The sequence below is a fragment of the Rhipicephalus microplus genome, chromosome 4 (genome assembly GCF_043290135.1).
Source record: "Rhipicephalus microplus isolate Deutch F79 chromosome 4, USDA_Rmic, whole genome shotgun sequence".
NCBI classification, from domain to species: domain Eukaryota; kingdom Metazoa; phylum Arthropoda; class Arachnida; order Ixodida; family Ixodidae; genus Rhipicephalus; species Rhipicephalus microplus.
Genome location: NC_134703.1, coordinates 189,820,779 through 189,836,383, shown reverse-complemented (window position 1 = coordinate 189,836,383; position 15,605 = coordinate 189,820,779). Strand labels below are relative to the sequence as shown.

The 15,605-nt window shown below is 43.9% G+C and overlaps 39 non-coding genes across 39 annotated transcripts; all 39 read right to left on the bottom strand.

Moving 5' to 3' along the window:
- Positions 1-102: 102 nt before the first annotated feature.
- TRNAF-GAA (transfer RNA phenylalanine (anticodon GAA)) lies at positions 103-175 on the bottom strand. The gene has a single exon. It is a non-coding gene; the product is annotated as a tRNA-Phe (tRNA).
- Positions 176-425: 250 nt separating this feature from the next.
- Positions 426-498, bottom strand: TRNAF-GAA (transfer RNA phenylalanine (anticodon GAA)). The gene has a single exon. It is a non-coding gene; the product is annotated as a tRNA-Phe (tRNA).
- Positions 499-748: 250 nt separating this feature from the next.
- TRNAF-GAA (transfer RNA phenylalanine (anticodon GAA)) lies at positions 749-821 on the bottom strand. Its single transcript has one exon. It is a non-coding gene; the product is annotated as a tRNA-Phe (tRNA).
- A 250-nt stretch (positions 822-1,071) lies between these two features.
- Positions 1,072-1,144, bottom strand: TRNAF-GAA (transfer RNA phenylalanine (anticodon GAA)). The gene has a single exon. It is a non-coding gene; the product is annotated as a tRNA-Phe (tRNA).
- Positions 1,145-1,395: 251 nt separating this feature from the next.
- On the bottom strand, positions 1,396-1,468 carry TRNAF-GAA (transfer RNA phenylalanine (anticodon GAA)). The gene has a single exon. It is a non-coding gene; the product is annotated as a tRNA-Phe (tRNA).
- Positions 1,469-2,556: 1,088 nt separating this feature from the next.
- Positions 2,557-2,629, bottom strand: TRNAF-GAA (transfer RNA phenylalanine (anticodon GAA)). Its single transcript has one exon. It is a non-coding gene; the product is annotated as a tRNA-Phe (tRNA).
- A 248-nt stretch (positions 2,630-2,877) lies between these two features.
- Positions 2,878-2,950, bottom strand: TRNAF-GAA (transfer RNA phenylalanine (anticodon GAA)). Its single transcript has one exon. It is a non-coding gene; the product is annotated as a tRNA-Phe (tRNA).
- A 250-nt stretch (positions 2,951-3,200) lies between these two features.
- TRNAF-GAA (transfer RNA phenylalanine (anticodon GAA)) lies at positions 3,201-3,273 on the bottom strand. Its single transcript has one exon. It is a non-coding gene; the product is annotated as a tRNA-Phe (tRNA).
- A 250-nt stretch (positions 3,274-3,523) lies between these two features.
- Positions 3,524-3,596, bottom strand: TRNAF-GAA (transfer RNA phenylalanine (anticodon GAA)). Its single transcript has one exon. It is a non-coding gene; the product is annotated as a tRNA-Phe (tRNA).
- A 250-nt stretch (positions 3,597-3,846) lies between these two features.
- On the bottom strand, positions 3,847-3,919 carry TRNAF-GAA (transfer RNA phenylalanine (anticodon GAA)). Its single transcript has one exon. It is a non-coding gene; the product is annotated as a tRNA-Phe (tRNA).
- A 250-nt stretch (positions 3,920-4,169) lies between these two features.
- TRNAF-GAA (transfer RNA phenylalanine (anticodon GAA)) lies at positions 4,170-4,242 on the bottom strand. Its single transcript has one exon. It is a non-coding gene; the product is annotated as a tRNA-Phe (tRNA).
- Positions 4,243-4,495: 253 nt separating this feature from the next.
- TRNAF-GAA (transfer RNA phenylalanine (anticodon GAA)) lies at positions 4,496-4,568 on the bottom strand. Its single transcript has one exon. It is a non-coding gene; the product is annotated as a tRNA-Phe (tRNA).
- A 249-nt stretch (positions 4,569-4,817) lies between these two features.
- TRNAF-GAA (transfer RNA phenylalanine (anticodon GAA)) lies at positions 4,818-4,890 on the bottom strand. The gene has a single exon. It is a non-coding gene; the product is annotated as a tRNA-Phe (tRNA).
- Positions 4,891-5,462: 572 nt separating this feature from the next.
- TRNAF-GAA (transfer RNA phenylalanine (anticodon GAA)) lies at positions 5,463-5,535 on the bottom strand. The gene has a single exon. It is a non-coding gene; the product is annotated as a tRNA-Phe (tRNA).
- Positions 5,536-5,785: 250 nt separating this feature from the next.
- On the bottom strand, positions 5,786-5,858 carry TRNAF-GAA (transfer RNA phenylalanine (anticodon GAA)). The gene has a single exon. It is a non-coding gene; the product is annotated as a tRNA-Phe (tRNA).
- Positions 5,859-6,108: 250 nt separating this feature from the next.
- TRNAF-GAA (transfer RNA phenylalanine (anticodon GAA)) lies at positions 6,109-6,181 on the bottom strand. Its single transcript has one exon. It is a non-coding gene; the product is annotated as a tRNA-Phe (tRNA).
- A 250-nt stretch (positions 6,182-6,431) lies between these two features.
- On the bottom strand, positions 6,432-6,504 carry TRNAF-GAA (transfer RNA phenylalanine (anticodon GAA)). Its single transcript has one exon. It is a non-coding gene; the product is annotated as a tRNA-Phe (tRNA).
- Positions 6,505-6,754: 250 nt separating this feature from the next.
- TRNAF-GAA (transfer RNA phenylalanine (anticodon GAA)) lies at positions 6,755-6,827 on the bottom strand. Its single transcript has one exon. It is a non-coding gene; the product is annotated as a tRNA-Phe (tRNA).
- Positions 6,828-7,077: 250 nt separating this feature from the next.
- TRNAF-GAA (transfer RNA phenylalanine (anticodon GAA)) lies at positions 7,078-7,150 on the bottom strand. Its single transcript has one exon. It is a non-coding gene; the product is annotated as a tRNA-Phe (tRNA).
- Positions 7,151-7,723: 573 nt separating this feature from the next.
- Positions 7,724-7,795, bottom strand: TRNAF-GAA (transfer RNA phenylalanine (anticodon GAA)). Its single transcript has one exon. It is a non-coding gene; the product is annotated as a tRNA-Phe (tRNA).
- A 251-nt stretch (positions 7,796-8,046) lies between these two features.
- Positions 8,047-8,119, bottom strand: TRNAF-GAA (transfer RNA phenylalanine (anticodon GAA)). The gene has a single exon. It is a non-coding gene; the product is annotated as a tRNA-Phe (tRNA).
- Positions 8,120-8,693: 574 nt separating this feature from the next.
- Positions 8,694-8,766, bottom strand: TRNAF-GAA (transfer RNA phenylalanine (anticodon GAA)). Its single transcript has one exon. It is a non-coding gene; the product is annotated as a tRNA-Phe (tRNA).
- Positions 8,767-9,337: 571 nt separating this feature from the next.
- TRNAF-GAA (transfer RNA phenylalanine (anticodon GAA)) lies at positions 9,338-9,409 on the bottom strand. The gene has a single exon. It is a non-coding gene; the product is annotated as a tRNA-Phe (tRNA).
- A 251-nt stretch (positions 9,410-9,660) lies between these two features.
- On the bottom strand, positions 9,661-9,733 carry TRNAF-GAA (transfer RNA phenylalanine (anticodon GAA)). Its single transcript has one exon. It is a non-coding gene; the product is annotated as a tRNA-Phe (tRNA).
- A 251-nt stretch (positions 9,734-9,984) lies between these two features.
- On the bottom strand, positions 9,985-10,057 carry TRNAF-GAA (transfer RNA phenylalanine (anticodon GAA)). Its single transcript has one exon. It is a non-coding gene; the product is annotated as a tRNA-Phe (tRNA).
- A 250-nt stretch (positions 10,058-10,307) lies between these two features.
- Positions 10,308-10,380, bottom strand: TRNAF-GAA (transfer RNA phenylalanine (anticodon GAA)). Its single transcript has one exon. It is a non-coding gene; the product is annotated as a tRNA-Phe (tRNA).
- A 250-nt stretch (positions 10,381-10,630) lies between these two features.
- Positions 10,631-10,703, bottom strand: TRNAF-GAA (transfer RNA phenylalanine (anticodon GAA)). The gene has a single exon. It is a non-coding gene; the product is annotated as a tRNA-Phe (tRNA).
- A 250-nt stretch (positions 10,704-10,953) lies between these two features.
- Positions 10,954-11,026, bottom strand: TRNAF-GAA (transfer RNA phenylalanine (anticodon GAA)). The gene has a single exon. It is a non-coding gene; the product is annotated as a tRNA-Phe (tRNA).
- Positions 11,027-11,278: 252 nt separating this feature from the next.
- TRNAF-GAA (transfer RNA phenylalanine (anticodon GAA)) lies at positions 11,279-11,351 on the bottom strand. Its single transcript has one exon. It is a non-coding gene; the product is annotated as a tRNA-Phe (tRNA).
- Positions 11,352-11,924: 573 nt separating this feature from the next.
- TRNAF-GAA (transfer RNA phenylalanine (anticodon GAA)) lies at positions 11,925-11,997 on the bottom strand. Its single transcript has one exon. It is a non-coding gene; the product is annotated as a tRNA-Phe (tRNA).
- Positions 11,998-12,247: 250 nt separating this feature from the next.
- Positions 12,248-12,320, bottom strand: TRNAF-GAA (transfer RNA phenylalanine (anticodon GAA)). The gene has a single exon. It is a non-coding gene; the product is annotated as a tRNA-Phe (tRNA).
- Positions 12,321-12,893: 573 nt separating this feature from the next.
- On the bottom strand, positions 12,894-12,966 carry TRNAF-GAA (transfer RNA phenylalanine (anticodon GAA)). Its single transcript has one exon. It is a non-coding gene; the product is annotated as a tRNA-Phe (tRNA).
- A 250-nt stretch (positions 12,967-13,216) lies between these two features.
- On the bottom strand, positions 13,217-13,288 carry TRNAF-GAA (transfer RNA phenylalanine (anticodon GAA)). The gene has a single exon. It is a non-coding gene; the product is annotated as a tRNA-Phe (tRNA).
- A 251-nt stretch (positions 13,289-13,539) lies between these two features.
- TRNAF-GAA (transfer RNA phenylalanine (anticodon GAA)) lies at positions 13,540-13,612 on the bottom strand. Its single transcript has one exon. It is a non-coding gene; the product is annotated as a tRNA-Phe (tRNA).
- Positions 13,613-13,863: 251 nt separating this feature from the next.
- TRNAF-GAA (transfer RNA phenylalanine (anticodon GAA)) lies at positions 13,864-13,936 on the bottom strand. Its single transcript has one exon. It is a non-coding gene; the product is annotated as a tRNA-Phe (tRNA).
- A 250-nt stretch (positions 13,937-14,186) lies between these two features.
- TRNAF-GAA (transfer RNA phenylalanine (anticodon GAA)) lies at positions 14,187-14,259 on the bottom strand. The gene has a single exon. It is a non-coding gene; the product is annotated as a tRNA-Phe (tRNA).
- Positions 14,260-14,509: 250 nt separating this feature from the next.
- TRNAF-GAA (transfer RNA phenylalanine (anticodon GAA)) lies at positions 14,510-14,582 on the bottom strand. Its single transcript has one exon. It is a non-coding gene; the product is annotated as a tRNA-Phe (tRNA).
- Positions 14,583-14,832: 250 nt separating this feature from the next.
- TRNAF-GAA (transfer RNA phenylalanine (anticodon GAA)) lies at positions 14,833-14,905 on the bottom strand. The gene has a single exon. It is a non-coding gene; the product is annotated as a tRNA-Phe (tRNA).
- A 251-nt stretch (positions 14,906-15,156) lies between these two features.
- On the bottom strand, positions 15,157-15,229 carry TRNAF-GAA (transfer RNA phenylalanine (anticodon GAA)). Its single transcript has one exon. It is a non-coding gene; the product is annotated as a tRNA-Phe (tRNA).
- Positions 15,230-15,605: the final 376 nt, after the last annotated feature.

Below are 15,605 nucleotides of genomic sequence, written 5' to 3'. Positions count from 1 at the left end.
TTTTTTATCAAGCATGTGTGTTCACCTGCGTAACCGTTTCACTCGTTAGAATTATCGCAAAATACTTGCATACCGACAGATTTAGCAAAAATGTGCTTTGAACGCCGAAACCCGGGATCAAACCATGGACCTTTAGATCTTCAGTCTAACGCTCTCCCAACTGAGCTATTTCGGCAGACGGGAGAAGAGTGAAAGCGGGATTCAACAGTTCTTGCGTTTCGGTAAAACCGCTTTATTTTAGCTGTTGTACCTTATTACATGTATTTCACGCTGTTCCGGTTCTTTTGCAACGCCTACTGTCGCGATGCATTCTGAATAAGCAGTTTTTTATCAAGCATGTGTGTTCGCCTGCGTAACCGTTTCACTCGTTAGAATTATTGCAAAATACTTGCACACCGAGAGATTTAACAAAAATGCGCTTTGGACGCCGAAACCCGGGATCGAATTAGGAACCTTTAGATCTTCACTCTAACGCTCTCCCATCTGAGCTATTTCGGCAGACGGGAGAAGAGTGAAAGCGGGATTCAACAGTTCTTGCGTTTCGGTAAAACCGCTTTATTTTAGCTGTTGCACATTATTACATGTCTTTCACGCTGTTCCGGTTCTTTTGCAACGCCTACTGCCGCGATGCATTCTGAATCAGCATTTTTTTATCAACCATGTGTGTTCACCTGCGTAACCGTTTCACTCGTTGGAATTATTGCAAAATACTTGCATACCGACAGATTTAACAAAAATGTGCTTTGGACGCGGAAACCCGGGATCGAACCAGGCACCTTTAGATCTTCAGTCTAACGCTCTCCCAACTGAGCTATTTCGGCAGACGGGAGAAGAGTGAAAGCGGGATTCAACAGTTCTTGCGTTTCGGTAAAACCACTTTATTTTAGCTGTTGCACATTATTACATGTCTTTCACGCTGTTCCGGTTCTTTTGCAACGCCTACTGCCGCGATGCATTCTGAATCAGCATTTTTTTATCAAGCATGTGTGTTCACCTGCGTAATCGTTTCACTCGTTAGAATTGTTGCAAAATACTTGCATACCGACAGATTTAGCAAAAATGTGCTTTGCACGCCGAAACCCGGGATCGAACCAGGGACCTTTAGATCTTCAGTCTAACGCTCTCCCAACTAAGCTATTTCGGCAGACGGGAGAAGAGTGAAAGCGGGATTCAACAATTCTTGCGTTTCGGTAAAACTGCTTTATTTTAGCTGTTGCACATTATTACATGTCTTTCACGCTGTTCCGGTTCTTTTCCAACGCCTACTGCCGCGATGCATTCTGAATCAGCCTTTTTTTTTTCAAGCATGTGTGTTCACCTGCGTAACCGTTTCACTCGTTGGAATTATTGCAAAATACTTGCATACCGACAGATTTAACAAAAATGTGCTTTGGACGCGGAAACCCGGGATCGAACCAGGCACCTTTAGATCTTCAGTCTAACGCTCTCCCAACTGAGCTATTTCGGCAGACGGGAGAAGAGTGAAAGCGGGATTCAACAGTTCTTGCGTTTCGGTAAAACCGCTTAATTTTAGCTGTTGCACATTAGGGAGTTTTAGTGCTGGGTACGCATTCTCTTGGGGCCTTGCGGGCTTGGGAGCGTGCGGCGTTGCGTTCCCAACCCATACCCAACCGGAATGCCTTTTAGTTGGCGCCACGGTGGCACGCAGGCAAACGCAAGCCGCACGAAGTTCACACGCGCTCGCAGAGCCGTAGCGTCTTGTCGCGTAAGAATTATTTAAGTCTTTTTATGATTTTAAAATGTTAAATTAGACATACATAGAGATCAGGACACTTTTTTTATTGTGTACAGTAATCCGGTATACGCAAAAAATGAAAAATACAACGTTACTGTAACGACAGTTTCGACATCTTCTGACACTTCGTGCAACCGCAGTCATGAATATGTTAGCTTACGCGTAATGTTTTTGAGGTGAAAATGAATAAAATGGTTACTCCTTTGTAATATTGTCACTGCGCAGTTTTTGCACCAGATGTACAATGCACAATGTTTCTGCAATAACAAAGTTGTGGTTTTCTGTTTCACTATAGCCGCGCTAGATGGCGCCACCTATTCAGTTTGTCGGGGGCTAACATATGTTTTATAGTTTCTATGTTCCAGGCCATTCTAGCTCTGGAGATCTGGCTGAAACCGTGTAATCGCTATAAGTGCTGGCACTTTGGCTTGTTTTAACTCGACGGCTAGAGTATCCGCAGTGCGGACGCCGTGAGTTCTTGCGAAGGTGGACCGCGCGGACGCATGGCCCCATCGCCCCTGCGATCTTGCGACGCATCTGTTTGGGGTTTCGCGCATGCGCAATACCGCCGCCCCAACGTCCTGCGTACGCAAGCCGCTTGGGTACCCAGCACTAAAACTCCCTATTATTACATGTCTTTCACGCTGTTCCGGTTCTTTTGCAACGCCTACTGCTGCGATGCAATCTGAATCAGCATTTTTTTTATCAAGCATGTGTGTTCACCTGCGTAATCGTTTCACTCGTTAGAATTATTGCAAAATACTTGCATACTGACAGATTTACCAAAAATGTGCTTTGGACGCCGAAACCCTAGATCGAACCCGGGACCTTTAGATCTTCAGTCTAACGCTCTCCCAAATGAGCTATTTCGGCAGAAGGGAGAAGAGTGAAAGCGGGATTCAACAGTTCTTGCGTTTCGGTAAAACCGCTTTATTTTAGCTGTTGCACATTATTACAAGTCTTTACGCTGTTCCGGTTCTTTCGCAACGCTTACTGCCGCGGTACAATCTGAATCAGCATTTTTTATCAAGCATGTGTGTTCACCTGCGTAATCGTTTCACTCGTTAGAATTATTGCAAAATACTTACATACCGACAGATTTAACAAAATTGTGCTTTGGACGCCGAAACCCGGGATTGAACCAGAGACCTTTAGATCTTCAGTCTAACGCTCTCCCAACTGAGCTATTTCGGCAGACGGGAGAAAATTGAAAGCGGTATTCAACAGTTCTTGCGTTTCGGTAAAACCGCTTTATTTTAGCTGTTGCACATTATTACAAGTCTTTCACGCTGTTCCGGTTCTTTTGCAACGCCTACTGCCGCAATGCATTCTGAATCAGCATTTTTTTATAAAGCATGTGTGTTCACCTGCGTAATCGTTTCACTCGTTAGAATTATTGCAAAATACTTGCATACCGACAGATTTAACAAAAATGTGCTTTGGACGCCGCAACCCGGGATCGAACCAGGGACCTTTAGATCTTCAGTCTAACGCTCTCCCAACTGAGCTATTTCGGCAGACGGGAGAAAATTGAAAGCGGGATTCAACAGTTCTTGCGTTTCGGTAAAACCGCTTTATTTTAGCTGTTGCACATTATTACAAGTCTTTCACGCTGTTCCGGTTCTTTTGCAACGCCTACTGCCGCAATGCATTCTGAATCAGCATTTTTTTATAAAGCATGTGTGTTCACCTGCGTAATCGTTTCACTCGTTAGAATTATTGCAAAATACTTGCATACCGACAGATTTAACAAAAATGTGCTTTGGACGCCGCAACCCGGGATCGAACCAGGGACCTTTAGATCTTCAGTCTAACGCTCTCCCAACTGAGCTATTTCGGCAGACGGGAGAAGAGTGAAAGCGGGATTCAACAGTTCTTGCGTTCCGGTAAAACCGCTTTATTTTAGCTGTTGCACATTATTACATGTTTTTCACGCTGTTCCGGTTCTTTTCCAACGCCTACTGCCGCGCTGCATTCTGAATCAGCATTTTTTTATCAAGCATGTGTGTTCACCTTCGTAATCGTTTCACTCGTTAGAATTATTGCAAAATACTTGCATACCGACAGATTTAACAAAAATGTGCTTTGGACGCCGAAACCCGAGATCAAACCAGGGACCTTTAGATCTTCGGACTAACGCTCTCCCAACTGAGCTATTTCGGCAGGCGGGAGAAGAGTGAAAGCGGGATTCAACAGTTCTTGCGTTTCGGTAAAACCGCTTTATTTTGGCTGTTGCACATTATTACATGTCTTTCAAGCTGTTCCGGTTCTTTTGCAACGCCTACTGCCGCGATGCATTCTGAATAAGCATTTTTTTATCAAGCATGTGTGTTCACCTGCGTAATCGTTTCATTCGTTATAATAATTGCAAAATACTTGCATACCGACAGATTTAGCAAAAATGTGCTTTGCACGCCGAAACCCGGGATCGAACCAGGGACCTTTAGATCTTCAGTCTAACGCTCTCCCAACTGAGCTATTTCGGCAGACGGGAGAAGAGTGAAAGCGGGATTCAACAGTTCTTGCGTTTCGGTAAAACCGCTTTATTTTAGCTGTTGCACATTATTACATGTCTTTCACGCTGTTCCGGTCCTTTTCCAACGCCTACTGCCGCGATGCATTCTGAATCAGCATTTTTTTATCAAGCATGTGTGCTCACCTGCGTAACCGTTTCACTCGTTAGAATTATTGCAAAATACTTGCATACCGACAGATTTAACAAAAAAAAAGTGCTTTGGAAGCCGAAACCCGGGATCGAACCAGGGACCTTTAGATCTTCAGTCTAACACTCTCCCAACTGAGTTATTTCGGCCGACGGGAGAAGAGTGAAAGTGGGATTCAACAGTTCTTGCGTTTCGGTAAAACCGCTTTATTTTAGCTGTTGCACATTATTACAAGTCTTTACGCTGTTCCGGTTCTTTCGCAACGCCTACTGCCGCGATGCAGTCTGAATCAGCATTTTTTTATCAAGCATGTGTGTTCACCTGCGTAATCGTTTCACTCGTTAGAATTATTGCAAAATACTTACATACCGACAGATATAACAAAAATGTGCTTTGGACGCCGAAACCCGGGATCGCACCAGGGACCTTTAGATCTTCAGTCTAACGCTGTCCCAACTGAGCTATTTCGGCAGACGGGAGAGGAGCGAAAGCGGGATTCAACAGTTCTTGCGTTTCGGTAAAACCGCTTTATTATAGCTGTTGCACATTATTACATGTCTTTCACGCTGTTCCGGTTCTTTTGCAACGCCTACTGCCGCGATGCATTCTGAATCAGCATTTTTTTATCAAGCATGTGTGTTCACCTGCGTAACCGTTTCACTCGTTAAAATTTTGCAAAATACTTGCATACCGACAGATTTAACTAAAATGTGCTTTGGACGCGGTAACTCGGGATCGAACCAGGGACCTTTAGATCTTCAGTCTAACGCTGTCCCAACTGAGCTATTTCGGCAGACGGGAGAAGAGTGAAAGCGGCATTCAACAGTTCTTGCGTTTCGGTAAAACCGCTTTATTTTAGCAGTTGCACATTATTACATGTCTTTCACGCTGTTCCGGTTCTTTTGCAACGCCTACTGCCGCGATGCATTCTGAATCAGCATTTTTTTATCAAGCATGTGTGTTCACCTGCGTAACCGTTTCACTCGTTAGAATTAATGCAAAATACTTGCATACCGACAGATTTAAGAAAAATGTGCTTTGGACGCGGAAACCCGGGATTGAACCAGGGACCTTTAGACCTTCAGTCTAATGCTCTCCCACTTGAGCTATTTCGGCAGACGGGAGAAGAGTGAAAGCGGGATTCAACAGTTCTTGCGTTTCGGTAAAACCACTTTATTTTAGCTGTTGCACATTATTACATGTCTTTCACGCTGTTCCGGGTCTTTTGCAACGCCTACTGCCGCGATGCATTCTGAATCAGCATTTTTTTATCAAGCATGTGTGCTCACCTGCGTAACCGTTTCACTCGTTAAAATTATTGCAAAATAACTGCATACCGACAGATTTAAGAAAAATGTGCTTTGGACGCGGAAACCCGGGATTGAACCAGGGACCTTTAGACCTTCAGTCTAACGCTCTCCCACTTGAGCTATTTCGGCGGACGGGAGAAGAGTGAAAGCGGGATTCAACAGTTCTTGCGTTTCGGTAAAACCACTTTATTTTAGCTGTTGCACATTATTACATGTCTTTCACGCTGTTCCGGGTCTTTTGCAACGCCTACTGCCGCGATGCATTCTGAATCAGCATTTTTTTATCAAGCATGTGTGTTCACCTGCGTAATCGTTTCACTCGTTAGAAATATTGCAAAATAATTGCATACCGACAGATTTAACAAAAATGTGCTTTGGACGCGGAAACCCGGGATCGAACCAGGGACCTTTAGATCTTCAGTCTAACGCTGTCCCAACTGAGCTATTTCGGCAGACGGGAGAAGAGTGAAAGCGGGATTCAACAGTTCTTGCGTTTCGGTAAAACCGCTTTATTTTAGCTGTTGCACATTATTACATGTCTTTCACGCTGTTCCGGTTCTTTTGCAACGCCTACTGCCGCGATGCATTCTGAATCAGCATTTTTTTATCAAGCATGTTTGTTCACCTGCGTAATCGTTTCACTCGTTAGAAATATTGCAAAATAATTGCATACCGACAGATTTAACAAAAATGTGCTTTGGACGCCGAAACCTGGGATCGAACCAGAGACCTTTGGATCTTCAGTGTAACGCTCTCCCAACTGAGCTATTTCGGCAGACGGGAGAAGTGTGAAAGCGGCATTCAACAGTTCTTGCGTTTCGGTAAAACCGCTTTATTTTAGCTGTTGCACATTATTACATGTCTTTCACGCTGTTCCGGTTCTTTTGCAACGCCTACGGCCGCGATGCATTCTGAATCAGCATTTTTTTATCAAACATGTGTGTTCACCTGCGTAACCGTTTCACTCGTTAGAATTATTGCAAAATACTTGCATACCGACAGATTTAACAAAAATGTGCTTTGGACGCGGAAACCCGGGATTGAACCAGGGACCTTTAGACCTTCAGTCTAACGCTCTCCCACTTGAGCTATTTCGGCAGAAGGGAGAAGAGTGAAAGCGGGATTCAACAGTTCTTGCGTTTCGGTAAAACCGCTTTATTTTAGCTGTTGCACATTATTTCATGTCTTTCACGCTGTTCCGGGTTTTTTGCAACGCCTACTGCCGCGATGCATTCTGAATCAGCATTTTTTTATCAAGCATGTGTGCTCACCTGCGTAACCGTTTCACTCGTTAAAATTATTGCAAAATAACTGCATACCGACAGATTTAACAAAAATGTGCTTTGGACGCGGAAACCCGGGATCGAACCAGGGACCTTTGGATCTTCAGTCTAACGCTCTCCCAACTGAGCTATTTCGGCAGACGGGAGAAGAGTGAAAGCGGGATTCAACAGTTCTTGCGTTTTGGTAAAACCGCTTTATTTTAGCTGTTGCACATTATTACATGTCTTTCACGCTGTTCCGGTTCTTTTGCAACGCCTACTGCCGCGATGCATTCTGAATCAGCATTTTTTTAACAAGCATGTGTGTTCACCTGCGTAATCGTTTCACTCGTTAGAATTATTGCAACATACTTGCATACCGACAGATTTAACAAAAATGTGCTTTTGAGGCGGAAACCCTGGATCGAACCAGGGACCTTTAGATCTTCACTCTGACGCTCTCCCAACAGAGCTATTTCGGCAGACGGGAGAAGAGTGAAAGCGGGATTCAACAGTTATTGCGTTTCGGTAAAACCGCTTTATTTTAGCTGTTGCACATTATTACATGTCTTTCACGCTGTTCCGGTTCTTTTGCAACGCCTACTGCCGCGATGCATTCTGAATCAGCATTTTTTTATCAAGCATGTGTGTTCACCTGCGTAATCGTTTCACTCGTTAGAATTATTGCAAAATAATTGCATACCGACAGATTTAACAAAAATGTGCTTTGGACGCGGAAACCCGGGATCGAACCAGGGACCTTAGATCTTCAGTCTAACGCTGTCCCAACTGAGCTATTTCGGCAGACGGGAGAAGAGTGAAAGCGGGATTCAACAGTTCTTGCGTTTCGGTAAAACCGCTTTATTTTAGCTGTTGCACATTATTACATGTCTTTCACGCTGTTCCGGTTCTTTTGCAACGCCTACTGCCGTGATGCATTCTGAATCAGCATTTTTTTTATCAAGCATGTGTGTTCACCTGCGTAACCGTTTCACTCGTTAGAATTATTGCAAAACACTTGCATACCGACAGATTTACCAAAAATGTGCTTTGGACGCGGAAACCCGGGATCGAACCAGGGACCTTTAGATATTCAGTCTAACGCTCTCCCAACTGAGCTATTTCGGCAGACGGGAGAAGTGTGAAAGCGGCATTCAACAGTTCTTGCGTTTCGGTAAAACCGCTTTATTTTAGCTGTTGCACATTATTACATGTCTTTCACGCTGTTCCGGTTCTTTTGCAACGCCTACGGCCGCGATGCATTCTGAATCAGCATTTTTTTATCAAGCATGTGTGTTCACCTGCGTAACCGTTTCACTCGTTAGAATTATTGCAAAATACTTGCATACCGACAGATTTAACAAAAATGTGCTTTGGACGCGGAAACCCGGGATTGAACCAGGGACCTTTAGACCTTCAGTCTAACGCTCTCCCACTTGAGCATTTTCGGCAGAAAGGAGAAGAGTGAAAGCGGGATTCAACAGTTCTTGCGTTTCGGTAAAACCGCTTTATTTTAGCTGTTGCACATTATTACATGTCTTTCACGCTGTTCCTGGTCTTTTGCAACGCCTACTGCCGCGATGCATTCTGAATCAGCATTTTTTTTATCAAGCATGTGTGCTCACCTGCGTAACCGTTTCACTCGTTAAAATTATTGCAAAATAATTGCATACCGACAGATTTAACAAAAATGTGCTTTGGACGCGGAAACCCGGGATCGAACCAGGGACCTTTGGATCTTCAGTCTAACGCTCTCCCAAATGAGCTATTTCGGCAGACGGGAGAAGAGTGAAAGCGGGATTCAACAGTTCTTGCGTTTCGGTAAAACCGCTTTATTTTAGCTGTTGCACATTATTACATGTCTTTCACGCTGTTCCGGTTCTTTTGCAACGCCTACTGCCGCGATGCATTCTGAATAAGCATTTTTTTAACAAGCATGTGTGTTCACCTGCGTAATCGTTTCACTCGTTAGAATTATTGCAAAATACTTGCATACCGACAGATTTAACAAAAATGTGCTTTTGAGGCGGAAACTCTGGATCGAACCAGGGACCTTTAGATCTTCACTCTGACGCTCTCCCAACTGAGCTATTTCGGCAGACGGGAGAAGAGTGAAAGCGGGATTCAACAGTTATTGCGTTTCGGTAAAACTGCTTTATTTTAGCTGTTGCACATTATTACATGTCTTTCACGCTTCCGGTTCTTTTGCAACGCCTACTGCCGCGATGCATTCTGAATCAGCATTTTTTTATCAAGCATGTGTGTTCACCTGCGTAATCGTTTCACTCGTTAGAATTATTGCAAAATAATTGCATACCAACAGATTTAACAAAAATGTGCTTTGGACGCGGAAACCCGGGATCGAACCAGGGACCTTAGATCTTCAGTCTAACGCTGTCCCAACTGAGCTATTTCGGCAGACGGGAGAAGAGTGAAAGCGGGATTCAACAGTTCTTGCGTTTCGGTAAAACCGCTTTATTTTAGCTGTTGCACATTATTACATGTCTTTCACGCTGTTCCGGTTCTTTTGCAACGCCTACTGCCGTGATGCATTCTGAATCAGCATTTTTTTTATCAAGCATGTGTGTTCATCTGCGTAACCGTTTCACTCGTTAGAATTATTGCAAAACACTTGCATACCGACAGATTTAACAAAAATGTGCTTTGGACGCGGAAACCCGGGATCGAACCAGGGACCTTTAGATATTCAGTCTAACGCTCTCCCAAATGAGCTATTTCGGCAGACGGGAAAAAGAGTGAAAGCGGGATTTAACAGTTCTTGCGTTTCGGTAAAACCGCTTTATTTTAGCTGTTGCACATTATTACATGTCTTTCACGCTGTTCCGGTTCTTTTGCAACGCCTACTGCCGCGATGAATTCTGAATCAGCATTTTTTTATCAAGCATGTGTGCTCACCTGCGTAATCGTTTCACTCGTTAGAATTATTGCAAAATACTTGCACACCGACAGATTTAACAAAAAAGTGCTTTGGACGCCAAAACCCGGGATCGAGCCAAGGACCTTTGGATCTTCAGTCTAACGCTCTCCCAACTGAGCTATTTCGGCAGACGGGATAAGAGTGAAAGCGGGATTGAACAGTTCTTGCGTTTCGATAAAACCGCTTTATTTTAGCTGTTGCTCATTGTTACATGTCTTTCACGCTGTTCCGGTTATTTTGCAACGCCTACTGCCGCGATGCATTCTGAATCAGCATTTTTTTATCAAGCATGTGTGTTCACCTGCGTGATCGTTTCACTCGTTAGAATTATTGCAAAATACTTGCATACCGACAGATTTAACAAAAATGTGCTTTGGACGCTGAAACCCGGGATCGAACCAGGGACCTTTAGCTCTTCAGTCAAACACTCTCCCAACTGAGCTATTTCGGCAGACGGGAGAAGAGTGAAAGCAGGATTCAACAGCTCTTGCGTTTCGGTAAAACCGCTTTATTTTAGCTGTTGCACATTATTACATGTCTTTCACGCTGTTCCGGTTCTTTTGCAACGCCTACTGCCGCGATGCATTCTGAATCAGCATTTTTTTATCAAGCATGTGTGTTCACCTGCGTAACCGTTTCACTCGTTGGAATTATTGCAAAATACTTGCATACCGACAGATTTAACAAAAATGTGCTTCGGACGCGGAAACCCGGGATCGAACCAGAAACCTTTAGATCTTCAGTCTAACGCTCTCCCAACTGAGCTATTTCGGCAGACGGGAGAAGAGTGAAAGCGGGATTCAACAGTTCTTGCGTTTCGGTAAAACCACTTTATTTTAGCTGTTGCACATTATTACATGTCTTTCACGCTGTTCCGGTTCTTTTGCAACGCCTACTGCCGCGATGCATTCTGAATCAGCATTTTTTTATCAAGCATGTATGTTCACCTGCGTAATCGTTTCACTCGTTAGAATTGTTGCAAAATACTTGCATACCGACAGATTTAGCAAAAATGTGCTTTGCACGCCGAAACCCGGGATCGAACCAGGGACCTTTAGATCTTCAGTCTAACGCTCTCCCAACTGAGCTATTTCGGCAGACGGGAGAAGAGTGAAAGCGGGATTCAACAATTCTTGCGTTTCGGTAAAACCGCTTTATTTTAGCTGTTGCATATTATTACATGTCTTTCACGCTGTTCCGGTTCTTTTCCAACGCCTACTGCCGCGATGCATTCTGAATCAGCCTTTTTTTTTTTCAAGCATGTGTGTTCACCTGCGTAACCGTTTCACTTGTTGGAATTATTGCAAAATACTTGCATACCGACAGATTTAACAAAAATGTGCTTTGGACGCGGAAACCCGGGATCGAACCAGGCACCTTTAGATCTTCAGTCTAACGCTCTCCCAACTGAGCTATTTCGGCAGACGGGAGAAGAGTGAAAGCAGGATTCAACAGCTCTTGCGTTTCGGTAAAACCGCTTTATTTTAGCTGTTGCACATTATTACATGTCTTTCACGCTGTTCCGGTTCTTTTGCAACGCCTACTGCCGCGATGCATTCTGAATCAGCATTTTTTTATCAAGCATGTGTGTTCACCTGCGTAATCGTTTCACTCGTTGGAATTATTGCTAAATACTTGCATACCGACAGATTTAACAAAAATGTGCTTTGGACGCGGAAACCCGGGATCGAACAAGGCATCTTTAGATCTTCACTCTAACGCTTTCCCAACTGAGCTATTTCGGCAGACGGGAGAAGAGTGAAAGCGGGATTCAACAGTTCTTGCGTTTCGGTAAAACCAATTTATTTTAGCTGTTGCACATTATTACATGTCGTTCACGCTGTTCCGGTTCTTTTGCAACGCCTACTGCCGCGATGCATTCTGAATCAGCATTTTTTTATCATGCATGTGTGTTCACCTGCGTAATCGTTTCACTCGTTAGAATTGTTGCAAAATACTTGCATACCGACAGATTTAGCAAAAATGTGCTTTGCACGCCGAAACCCGGGATCGAACCAGGGACCTTTAGATCTTCAGTCTAACGCTCTCCCAACTGAGCTGTTTCGGAAGACGGGAGAAGAGTGAAAGCGGGATTCAACAGTTCTTGCGTTTCGGTAAAACCGCTTTATTTTAGCTGTTGCACATTATTACATGTCTTTCACGCTGTTCCGGTTCTTTTCCAACGCCTACTGCCGCGATGCATTCTGAATCAGCATTTTTTTATCAAGCATGTGTGTTCACCTGCGTAATCGTTTCACTCGTTAGAATTATTGCAAAATACTTGCATACCGACAGATTTAGCAAAAATGTGCTTTGCACGCCGAAACCCGGGATCGAACCAGGGACCTTTAGATCTTCAGTCTAACGCTCTCCCAACTGAGCTATTTCGGCAGACGGGAGAAGAGTGAAAGCGGGATTCAACAATTCTTGCGTTTCGGTAAAACCGCTTTATTTTAGCTGTTGCACATTATTACATGTCTTTCACGCTGTTCCGGTTCTTTTCCAACGCCTACTGCCGCGATGCATTCTGAATCAGCCTTTTTTTTTCAAGCATGTGTGTTCACCTGCGTAATCGTTTCACTCGTTGGAATTATTGCTAAATACTTGCATACCGACAGATTTAACAAAAATGTGCTTTGGACGCGGAAACCCGGGATCGAACAAGGCATCTTTAGATCGTCACTCTAACGCTTTCCCAACTGAGCTATTTCGGCAGACGGGAGAAGAGTGAAAGCGGGATTCAACAGTTCTTGCGTTTCGGTAAAACCAATTTATTTTAGCTGTTGCACATTATTACATGTCGTTCACGCTGTTCCGGTTCTTTTGCAACGCCTACTGCCGCGATGCATTCTGAATCAGCATTTTTTTATCATGCATGTGTGTTCACCTGCGTAATCGTTTCACTCGTTAGAATTGTTGCAAAATACTTGCATACCGACAGATTTAGCAAAAATGTGCTTTGCACGCCGAAACCCGGGATCGAACCAGGGACCTTTAGATCTTCAGTCTAACGCTCTCCCAACTGAGCTATTTCGGCAGACGGGATAAGAGTGAAAGCGGGATTGAACAGTTCTAGCGTTTCGATAAAACCGCTTTATTTTAGCTGTTGCTCATTGTTACATGTCTTTCACGCTGTTCCGGTTCTTTTCCAACGCCTACTGTCGCGATGCATTCTGAATCAGCATTTTTTTATCAAGCATGTGTGTTCACCTGCGTAATCGTTTCACTCGTTAGAATTATTGCAAAATAATTGCATACCGACAGATTTAACAAAAATGTGCTTTGGACGCGGAAACCCGGGATCGAACCAGGGACCTTAGATCTTCAGTCTAACGCTGTCCCAACTGAGCTATTTCGGCAGACAGGAGAAGAGTGAAAGCGGGATTCAACAGTTCTTGCGTTTCGGTAAAACCGCTTTATTTTAGCTGTTGCACATTATTACATGTCTTTCACGCTGTTCCGGTTCTTTTGCAAAGCCTACTGCCGTGATGCATTCTGAATCAGCATTTTTTTTATCAAGCATGTGTGTTCATCTGCGTAACCGTTTCACTCGTTAGAATTATTGCAAAACACTTGCATACCGACAGATTTAACAAAAATGTGCTTTGGACGCGGAAACCCGGGATCGAACCAGGGACCTTTAGATATTCAGTCTAACGCTCTCCCAACTGAGCTATTTCGGCAGACGGGAAAAAGAGTGAAAGCGGGATTTAACAGTTCTTGCGTTTCGGTAAAACCGCTTTATTTTAGCTGTTGCACATTATTACATGTCTTTCACGCTGTTCCGGTTCTTTTGCAACGCCTACTGCCGCGATGAATTCTGAATCAGCATTTTTTTATCAAGCATGTGTGCTCACCTGCGTAATCGTTTCACTCGTTAGAATTATTGCAAAATACTTGCACACCGACAGATTTAACAAAAAAGTGCTTTGGACGCCAAAACCCGGGATCGAGCCAAGGACCTTTGGATCTTCAGTCTAACGCTCTCCCAACTGAGCTATTTCGGCAGACGGGATAAGAGTGAAAGCGGGATTGAACAGTTCTTGCGTTTCGATAAAACCGCTTTATTTTAGCTGTTGCTCATTTTTACATGTCTTTCACGCTGTTCCGGTTATTTTGCAACGCCTACTGCCGCGATGCATTCTGAATCAGCATTTTTTTATCAAGCATGTGTGTTCACCTGCGTGATCGTTTCACTCGTTAGAATTATTGCAAAATACTTGCATACCGACAGATTTAACAAAAATGTGCTTTGGAAGCTGAAACCCGGGATCGAACCAGGGACCTTTAGCTCTTCAGTCTAACACTCTCCCAACTGAGCTATTTCGGCAGACGGGAGAAGAGTGAAAGCAGGATTCAACAGCTCTTGCGTTTCGGTAAAACCGCTTTATTTTAGCTGTTGCACATTATTACATGTCTTTCACGCTGTTCCGGTTCTTTTGCAACGCCTACTGCCGCGATGCATTCTGAATCAGCATTTTTTTATCAAGCATGTGTGTTCACCTGCGTAACCGTTTCACTCGTTGGAATTATTGCAAAATACTTGCATACCGACAGATTTAACAAAAATGTGCTTCGGACGCGGAAACCCGGGATCGAACCAGAAACCTTTAGATCTTCAGTCTAACGCTCTCCCAACTGAGCTATTTCGGCAGACGGGAGAAGAGTGAAAGCGGGATTCAACAGTTCTTGCGTTTCGGTAAAACCACTTTATTTTAGCTGTTGCACATTATTACATGTCTTTCACGCTGTTCCGGTTCTTTTGCAACGCCTACTGCCGCGATGCATTCTGAATCAGCATTTTTTTATCAAGCATGTGTGTTCACCTGCGTAATCGTTTCACTCGTTAGAATTGTTGCAAAATACTTGCATACCGACAGATTTAGCAAAAATGTGCTTTGCACGCCGAAACCCGGGATCGAACCAGGGACCTTTAGATCTTCAGTCTAACGCTCTCCCAACTGAGCTATTTCGGCAGACGGGAGAAGAGTGAAAGCGGGATTCAACAATTCTTGCGTTTCAGTAAAACCGCTTTATTTTAGCTGTTGCACATTATTACATGTCTTTCACGCTGTTCCGGTTCTTTTCCAACGCCTACTGCCGCGATGCATTCTGAATCAGCCTTTTTTTTTTCAAGCATGTGTGTTCACCTGCGTAACCGTTTCACTTGTTGGAATTATTGCAAAATACTTGCATACCGACAGATTTAACAAAAATGTGCTTTGGACGCGGAAACCCGGGATCGAACCAGGCACCTTTAGATCTTCAGTCTAACGCTCTCCCAACTGAGCTATTTCGGCAGACGGGAGAAGAGTGAAAGCAGGATTCAACAGCTCTTGCGTTTCGGTAAAACCGCTTTATTTTAGCTGTTGCACATTATTACATGTCTTTCACGCTGTTCCGGTTCTTTTGCAACGCCTACTGCCGCGATGCATTCTGAATCAGCATTTTTTTATCAAGCATGTGTGTTCACCTGCGTAATCGTTTCACTCGTTGGAATTATTGCTAAATACTTGCATACCGACAGATTTAACAAAAATGTGCTTTGGACGCGGAAACCCGGGATCGAACAAGGCATCTTTAGATCTTCACTCTAACGCTTTCCCAACTGAGCTATTTCGGCAGACGGGAGAAGAGTGAAAGCGGGATTCAACAGTTCTTGCGTTTCGGTAAAAC